Raw genomic sequence first — 9,994 nt, 5'->3', positions numbered from 1 at the left:
CGGGATCTTTCGCGCATCCGCATCCTTCCACACCCGGCTCATCCTGAGCATCACCATCCCGGATTCCGCAAACCGGTAAATCGGAGATTGGACCCGGGATATCTTCGAGAACCATTCCGCCACCTGGTAGTTGGAGGCGTGAAGGCTTGGGAGAGCTTGCCCATTCTTAAATTTCATGGCAAGGGGGATGGCGCGAGCAGAGAGGTAGAAGAACTCCCTCTTCCACGAACGAAGACTGCGCTCGGTTGCGCAAATCTTCAAACCCTTGATTCGGGTTATCAGCGTATACCACCCCTGGATGCACCTCCAAGAGTAGAAGGTCATCAGGCGGTCGACGAAGGGCTCAATGCCCAGAATCCAGCACACCCACTCGAAGTGGCGAATCTTCGCGATCGCCATCGGGTGCACCTCGGTCAGGTGCACACCGTGCCTCTCCAGGACACGGTACACAAACTTTGTCAATGGGAACCTAAGATTCCCATAAACAAAGAATGCAACATATACCCCGATCTTGCCTCTGGGGGCATCATACACCGTCTGATGGGGTTCAGGAAACTCAGGCTCGAGAGACTCGAGCATGAACTTCCTTACGATGTACTGGTACAGATCGACAGGCAGAGCACACTGGCACTCGCCAGCAGTACTCTTGTCATCGGTGAACACCCCAGCCTCCTGGGTTATAGCTTCGAGATCGTGAGAAGACATCTTGCAGATGAAAGAAGAAAACGATTTCGAGAGAATGCTCGACTGAAAAGTTGAGTATTCGCCGGAAATCGCTTTGAAGATGAAGAGAAAAGTGAAAGTGTGGATTACAAAGAACTCTCTCCCCCTTTATATACTAATCGCAATTAATGCGATGAAATTAATGCGGAAGAGAGAGAAATCGAAGGTGCAATGAAACTATGACACGTGGCAAAAAGCAAGCTGGCAACAGCTGTTGAAAGGACGCGTACCATTAATTTCGCGGCCACGCGCCCGAAAAATCGCGCCCACGCGCCTGAAAAAGCGTCTGGAATGACCATGTACTGTCACGTCACCATAACTTCCTGCACGTCCTGACACAGTCAGAAGAAACCGTCGCACGACGTTTCAGAGGTTTGGACTGTTCTTATCCTTTCACCAACTCTTCGAATTTCAAAAAATTCAAAAAAGATTCAAAAGTAGGCGGGAAAATACCCCTTACCTTGGCAACCAAGTAACTGTAAGACAGGTGCGGGTACAGTGTTAAGGCAAAACCCTTCACATACTTAGCACCTGCAGGGAATTGAAGCCATGAATACCTCGGCAACCAAGCAACTATAAGACGGGTGCGAGTACAGTGTGAGGCAAAACCCTTCACATACTTAGCACCCGCAGGGAATTGACGCCCGGAATACCTTGGAAGTAAAGTAACTGTAAGACGAGTGCGGGTACAGTGTCAAGGCAAAACCCTTCACATACTTAGCACTCTGCAGGGAATTCAAACCAAGAAGGATCTTCTGGGCCATGCTTGCGGAAACGGGAATAACATCCCCGCATGACGGGAACGTCGAGAACTATATTGTTTGAAACTCCAAGATGGAATTGGTGGTTTTAGCATAATTGATCACTATGTTGAAAACTACCAAAACCCCATGGAGAATCCACAAGTGGGACTCAACGCTCCTGACTTGCGAGGAGGTTACAAACCTACCCGCTTCATACCCAAAGATCAAGCAGAAAAGTCGGGAATTTCTGCGTGACATCAGGAAAACCGCGGGAAGAATCCCCACGGAAACCTTAAAACTAAAAACCCTTTTCAAAACCCCTTGCTAGTCTAAAAGTTCACCTCACTTATTATTAATTCATGAGAAGAACATTGGACTGGGGGGACTTGAAGAGGTAGGTCCCAGCAGAGCCCAGTTGGACCCGCAAGACTCACCTTGAACAGGGACGTCTGCGCAACGACCAACTGCTCCCGCAGGACCCACCATGCTCAGAGAAAACCTTACGCGCAGTACGCCAGCTGTACCCGCAGGGAAAGCCTCCCAATGGTGAAGTACCCCGCTTGTTCCCGCAGTTGCGGATACAAGCCATCAGGGAAGGCTACCCGCACTGACAGCAAGGCTACACGCACAAGGCACTAGCTACTTCAGTAGTCACATGAAGGAATGAGCAAGGCGGGAATAATCCCGCCTAAATGAGCCAGTCCATATGCTTCTGGAAGATCTTTTGTACTATACCTACTAAGGTATGGGCAGAACAGACGATCTGACCAGAACAGCCCATGAACCAATCACAGGGTGACAGCTCACCGACAACAGTACGAGGAGGAGCACCCTCTAGTACTGTTTGTCACTATTAGCCGCTGCCTACTCACCAACCCTTACTATAGGACGTGCGCAGCCTACAGTTGGTGGAACAGTGCATAGCCGACAGTAAAGGAACAGTATACAGCCGACCTTGTTACTGTCGGCCGTAGTCTATCCACCAACCAGCATGGCCTGTGCGTAGTCCACTGTTGGTAGAACAGGAATACTATTCAGCCGGCTGTACCTTCTAGGAAACCTACCTTCGGCTATAAATACTCCAACACCTTGGAATGGTAAGGACATCATCTGATATCTCGTTATCTTATCTCATCTAGCAATCTCTCAATATACACTTATATTCAGAGCAATCTAGTCTGATTCTCACGCCGGAGGGTGGTCACAAGGAGGAACCCCCCCCCCCTTCTCAGTGACGAGCTTACGGTGTCTGTTTTGCAGGTCACCTGAAGAACAACCTTCTCTGCTGGACCTCATCCTCGTGGGAAACATTACTTAACCCCCAGATTATCCGTAATCTGCCCCGGGTCACTTAGTGTTTCTTCAACCTTATACATCCATACATGCATCCATCAACTTATACGGTGAACAGTGAGCACGTATACGTTTTTTGTAAAAACCCGTTTGTTACCACTACTATCAAACCGACCACTAACAAGACGAAAAGCTAAAGACGTTTCCTTGCATCAACAGACTCCCCCTTAGATTTTGCTTCGTGTTGTTTGTTTAAACGCTTTATGCTTTTCGAACCTTCAATAACAATGGTTAAAACTTGGTCGTCATACACAAAACATTCAACCGCACTACCATCGCATTCCAATCATCAAGTTTCAAGTTCTTATCTTAAATACGTATCGTTGAATCATCAATATGCAATTAAGGATAGCGTATATGTAATCGTTTTCGTCTATGATCTTTTTCAACGTGAACGCTCATATATGTCCAATTCATATAAGTATGTAGAACCAAATAACGAATACGACATGTACTTACTTATATATAGATGATAGGCTTTTGAGATATATCATGTGAAGATAAAGTATCAACATGTAAGACTTATACTCGTCAACCTCCATGGGCATGACATCAATAAGCTTCGGTCAACAACGAATCAGAATGAATCAAAAATATCGAATTTCTCGAGTAGAATCGGAGCCACACGGCTCTGATACCAATTAAAAGTTCATGAGACGGATCGACATGATGTTACAAAACTGATCCTACTCTTTTATGTATTGAGCGGAAGTCAATACAAGATGAAAAGCACGATAAAATATCTCGTTTAAGCCCAAAGTTTATTCATAGTAGTAACACGATACAATATATGACAGTTAACGCACTAGCTTGACTGGATCCGAAAATACAACAATAAAATACAATGATTCAAAAGCTTAAGAAAAATAACAACCAAAAAAAACTATTTATAGACGAACACCAGCTACAACAACCGTATAAGTTTCATGTTCAGCGGGCGTCTAAGTCCATGACCAACGTATAAACTATCAATGTGTAAGTGATCCAATAGCCGCATATGTCATCCAACTTATATGTTCATGCAACACTTTAATCCGTATAATTCCACAACAATTAGCCGCATAAGTCAACATCATTAATACTCAGCGTGTATGCTCCATTATTAATCAATATGTGGAGAATAGACACTGCATATACAACAATCAATATGTGGAGAATAGACACCGTATAGGTCCATGCAACCTTATACGTCCATACAAGCATCCATCAACTTATACGGTGAACAGTAACCACGTATACGTTTTTCGCAAAAACCCGTTTGTTACCACTACTATCAAAATAACAAAACGAAAAGCAAAAGACATTTCGGTGCATCAACATGTTGTTGTTGAACCTGCGCTTGTTGAATCATAAGCTGCTTTTATTAAACCTCGGTAACATTAATATGCTTTTGTTTAGCCATTTCTAAAAAATTGAGCATGTTAAGACTTCAAAACATACATGAAAATGACCAATTTTCCCTTGTTCGTTAAAACAATTAAGTATTAACAAATGGAATAATCTCATTTGCTAAAGTTAATTAGCGAATGGCTCATTCGCTACGTAATCTCCTCATTCTTATCAGATTCACAAATACAGAGTATGAGCCTCATTCGCTAGATAAACTAACGAATGAGGTTCGTTCGCTAAAAGTAGTAGCGAATGGAGACAATCCATTACAATTGTAATTGATAAAGAACAAGTTATAGTGAATGGAAATGAAATATAGATACATAACGAATGGGTTAAGATGTTAACGAATAAGTCGGGTCAAAATTAAACACCCAGAAAATCAACATGCAATTCACGTTAATCCCACTAACCTAGAAAACATCAATTAACAATCAAAACAGGTTTTATACACAACAATACATGATTGACATGTCAAATACTATCAATAATTTCATTTAAAAACATGTTTTAGTAGTCAATTGATACATTTTAGAGTCCGGTAGGGTAAATACGTTATAACATATCAAATCGGTCCCAAATATGCGATGAAATCATTAAATAAAATCACAATCTACCTAAACATGATGAATGATGATGAAGATTAATCAAGCACTACACAAATTTGATCAAATGAAATTTTGGAAGAGTAACCTTTTAGAGAGAGGGAAAATCGAGGTAACAGTGTGATAAACGAATGAGTTCACATTCGTTATCTCTCTATTTATATTCTGTACATCCTTGGTGTAAATTTCATGGAAACAAATGGGCTCATTCAATACGTATGTAGCGAATGTCCATTCATTCGCTCAGCACATTGACGAATGAGTCCTCGTTCGCTACAAGGTCAGCGTATGAAACATGAGCGTATGAGTTACAAGACAAATGAGTCTCATTCGCTAGAATTAACTAGCAATTGGGTTCCATTCGCTGTAACCACATAGCAAATGAAGACATATGTTGTGAATGAATGGAAATTTACCCATATAACCCTGTAAATCTGTAAATTACCATTCAAATCCAATATTTAAAAGTAAAAACCAACAAAATTAACTTATAATCATGGGTAAAACTTTGAACAATACGGTAAAATCCAAGATTTTATCAATTTTAAATTCGTACAGCTCGGTAATCGAAAAATAAACTATAAATAAAAAATATATTTTTTTAACATTAAGCTAAAACACACCTAAAACCTTTTTATCTTTTTCAAAGTTTATATTAAAACGCATCGAAAATATTTTTGTAATTTTCAAAAATAATAATAAAATCAAAATACAATAACCAATACATATTTTTGCGAAAAATATTGTAACATGGGATCATATCGACTAGTAACGTCCTAAGAAACACTTCCATTTAGACATCATTATGCACATAATCCAACGATCGTTGTAGATATAATTGTCCACTTTAAACTTTACACAAATCTTTCAGTAGCTTTATGATACTTTTAAGGTTCAATTAAGCACAAATCATATGTGGATCCAATTTATCAGATACAATCTTTATCTTATACAGTGAATTGTCACATGTATCGTTTTCACATTCTTAACATGATTAGATGTGAATCATGCAAAAATAATACAAAAAAATAAAGCAGAAGGTTAAAATTTTATCTTAAGATCGGTTTTACTACACGAAGATAAGTTTCCATATTATTAAAAGAAAAAAGATAAAAATAAGTTGAAATGTATAAGGCCTTAACAATCAATTCGGATAATACCGTATTATCGAACGGAGAAAGTATGAGGCTTTATACGAAACACAAAAGTAAATAAAGCTGAATATTTAAATCTTAATCCTTAGGTTAGATAATCTGATCGAGCAAAGAGATACAAGATTTGAAAAAAAAGAAAGAAAAACTAAAGTTAAATTTATTTGCAACATAAAAGAAAAAATCAGTCGAATTTCTTTGCAAAATGAATGCATGTACACACAACAATCTTTAAAATTTTTGGAACTTAAAATAGATATCAACTATGCATCAAGATGTTGTGCCACTAGATTTGCAAGCATTTTGGTTTATATCTTATCAGCATCTATCATACACATCATCTAGTTGATCTTACGACAATTTGTAGTCTAATTTGTCCCTTTGCTAGATACGTTAAGTCAATCTACCATCACTTACCACAAGGTCGGCTCAAATTTCTCAAAATTTTATATTTTTCAATGTTTTTGTATTTTTATATATCAAGATAGAAATCACAATGTTTTTGTATTTTTCTCAAATATTCTCTCCCAAAAATAAAAAATATAATGAAAGAAAAGAAACAAAAAATTGTGCAAAGAAATAAAAATGATCAACTGAGTGATTGAATTTCTTAAAATGTTTTTAGACCATTTAAACCAAGAAAATATATAAATCTTGTTTTGTCAAATCCCTTGGTAAAGAGGTTAGCTTTCTGAGAATCTGTATATATATTTTTTTTCTAAATTGTTTAATTAATTTTCGAAACAATCACGGATAAAGTGATACCAGATTTCAATATGCTTAGTTTTAGAATGATGGACGTGGTTTTTAGTAATGCAGATAGCAATAAAAATTATCAATATAGATGGGAGTAGTAAGAAACTGCAAACCGTAATCCCGCAAATATTGCAGAATCCATAAAACATGTGAACATCAACTTGAGCCTGCCACGTATCCGGCTTCATTGGTTGAAGTAGAGACCGTTATCTACTTCTTACACTGTAAAAAAATAAGACGGTTTCCTAATAATTGACAACCCGATGTTATAGGGTAAATATTGATCTTGCAAGCTCTATAGTCTGAATCTGTATAAGTAGTAAGATCGAAATAGTGAAAGAAATGCTTAACCGCTGCAATATGAGTCACTCGGGGACTTGACTGACACGTGGCACACAAACAAATATCAAACATTATATCATGTCTAGAAGCAGTTAGATATATCATTGAACCAATCATCGCACAATAGAGGGTTGGATCAATGAAATCCTCCAACTCACCAGGTGAGAAATTCTGACCCACGGGGAGAGGAGTTGAGTGTATTTTGCCAATAGTAATCTTGAGTTAGCTCAAGACATCCTTCACATACTTCGTTTGGTGAATATAAACTAACGAATTTGTCTTGTCAACCTGCAACCCTAAAAAGAAACTCATTTCTTCCATCAAGCTCATCTCGAACTTCGATTGCATCGTCTTATCAAAATCTTTACACAAGTTGTCGTTTGTGGAACCGAAAATGATATCGTCAACGTATATCTAGACTTGAAGAGGATCGTCTTTCACAGTAGTGTAGAAAAGGGTACAAACCAAAGTCTCTCGTGAGAATTCGCTATTTATAAGATGGCCAAACAACGTGCTGTACCAAGCTCTCGGGGCTTGGTGAAGACCATAAAGATACTTGTTTAAGCGATAAACACACTCGGGATATTTAGGATATTCAAATCAGGAGGTCGCTTCACATAAACCTCTTCATGAACTTTCCCATTTAAGAATGCACTCTACACATCCATTTGGTACACTTTGAAATTTTTGTAAGCTGCGTAGGCCAAGAAGATTCGTATAGCCTCACGTCTTGCAACCAGAGCATATACTTCGTTGTAGTCAATGCCTTCAAGGCGATTAACTCTTTGGATTAACAGTCTTGCTTTGTTCCGAACAATAACCCCACGATCATCCTTCTTGCACTTAAATACCCACTTTGTTGGGATAACCTTCTGAACCCGATCTGGTTTGTCAATCAGATCCCAAACACCAAGACAAAGAAATTGTTGAAGTTCGTCTTGCATTCCTTCTACCCAATATGGTTCTTGAAGTTTCATAGACACACTTATAGGCTTAATTTGGGACAAAAGAGAGTGTATTGGGTAATATTCTTAATTCCTGAGTAGGGATGAGATCGGGACCGTACCTGTACCGACCGGTCCCAGTCCCGAAATTCGTGAATTCTTGGTACCGGTACCGAAATATTCGGTTCGGTACCAGTACCGGGATTGAAGGTAAAAATTCGGGAAATACCGGTCTTGTTCTGTACCGTACCGGTCCCGGTCCCGTACCGGTACCGAAAATTAAAACTTTGGTACCGATTTGGTACCGAATCGGTACCGGTACCAGTACCGATTTCGTTCATCCCTATTACTGAGGCATTGATGTCGGCATACACACATTGCAACGAATGTTCAACCACATTTGCTACTTGATGATGAGTTCTTACTTCCTCATTCAAATAACCAATAATGTTTTCCTGAGGATGATAAGAATGAATTCAAAGAGTATGATTATCAAGAACTTGATCATCATGAGTGTTAACCAATGGTTCACGATGTATAAGAATTTATACATCTTTTCGACACTAAATATATCCAACAAGTAATTTCGGCAAATATGATAGAATAAATAACCACTAATGTTTATAATTTCTGTTTATATGTAAATATAGCCTTTAGGAAAAAAACGAGCTGAAATACAAAGAAAAACGGAGATAAACGGTGAAATTAACTCAACTCACCCCATAATGAATCAAGGCATGGCCATGTCTAGAGTTTACGAAGTAAAGACAAAAATCAGGAAGATAAAGCATGGTCATGTTAACCCAAACACACCCATGTTATCAAGCACAAGAGGAAAAGACAAAATAGAAGGTTCTGTAGCTAAACATGGTTGTGCCTGCCAAACATGGCCATTTAGTACAAGTGAAAAGGACACAATTTGGACTTTTGTGGAGACAACACGGCTGTGTTTTGCCTAAACGATCGTGATACCCCTGGCTATATGAACCTGAAATGAGCATTTAGTGAAAGATGACAAAAAATGGCACCATGGTCGTGCTTTGCCTAGCACGGCTATGCTTTGGACACCTGATAAACCTATAAATTGAATTATCATCTCTTTCATTCAATACATCCTCCAACCCCATTTACTCCACTTCAACCACCTCTTTTCACTACCATTCATAAGAGAATTATCCCATCCATCCAACCCTTGAAGATTAAGGAGATTAAGCTTTTGGAAGATGTCATTAGCTTCAAAGAATAGTCATCCAAATTGGTTAGCTTGTTTCAATTTGATCATATTTGTATCTATTACTTTGATGGTTAACATTATGTTTATTATTAGCTAAACTTTCATAGTATCAACTTGGTATATAATGATTCTTAAATAAAGTTTGTAAATGTTAGTTAAGCATGTGATCGTTTTTTAATAAACAATGGTTATGTTGCAATTATCACTTGATGATGAATGCTAAAACACTCTTAAAAGATACCCCAAGAGCCAAGTTTGATGATAAGACGAGAAATTGCTTGTCTTGTGAGGCATTGGCGAACCTTAAAATAGATACCAAGTTCCGAGCTTCACGATAAGCCGGGGAACTGCCACTTTGGTAAGGGTTTGGTTATTAAATTAAGAATCTTTAAATGAGCCGACAAGTTCCGAGCTCGATGATAAGTCGAGGAATCGCCATTCTTGTAAGGGCGTGGTTGAGGAAAAACATAAATCCTAATATTTACATGTACCAAGTGAAATATTAGTAGTAATTAACGATTTTAGAATGAGAATCATCAACAATGCTTGTGAAAACGGATTGTTGACATCCATCCACTAAGATCGGTTAATTACTCGTTAAGTGAGTGTGCAACATATGTTTTAACAATTCTTGGGTGGTTATTGCATGATTTCTATAATTGTCCAAGAGTTGTGTGGATTAAGACTTAGTAATTCAAGGTTAATCATTTAAAACTCAACTAATCTTAATTGATATATTATGTATAATAGAAAA

Source organism: Bidens hawaiensis, unplaced genomic scaffold, assembly GCF_021521415.1.
Source record: "Bidens hawaiensis isolate Kalapana, Puna unplaced genomic scaffold, B.hawaiensis_p1.1 tig00065849_1, whole genome shotgun sequence".
In the NCBI taxonomy this organism is placed as follows: Eukaryota; Viridiplantae; Streptophyta; class Magnoliopsida; order Asterales; family Asteraceae; genus Bidens; species Bidens hawaiensis.
The sequence above is the reverse complement of the archived record's forward strand: the minus strand, read 5'-3'. Positions refer to the sequence as shown.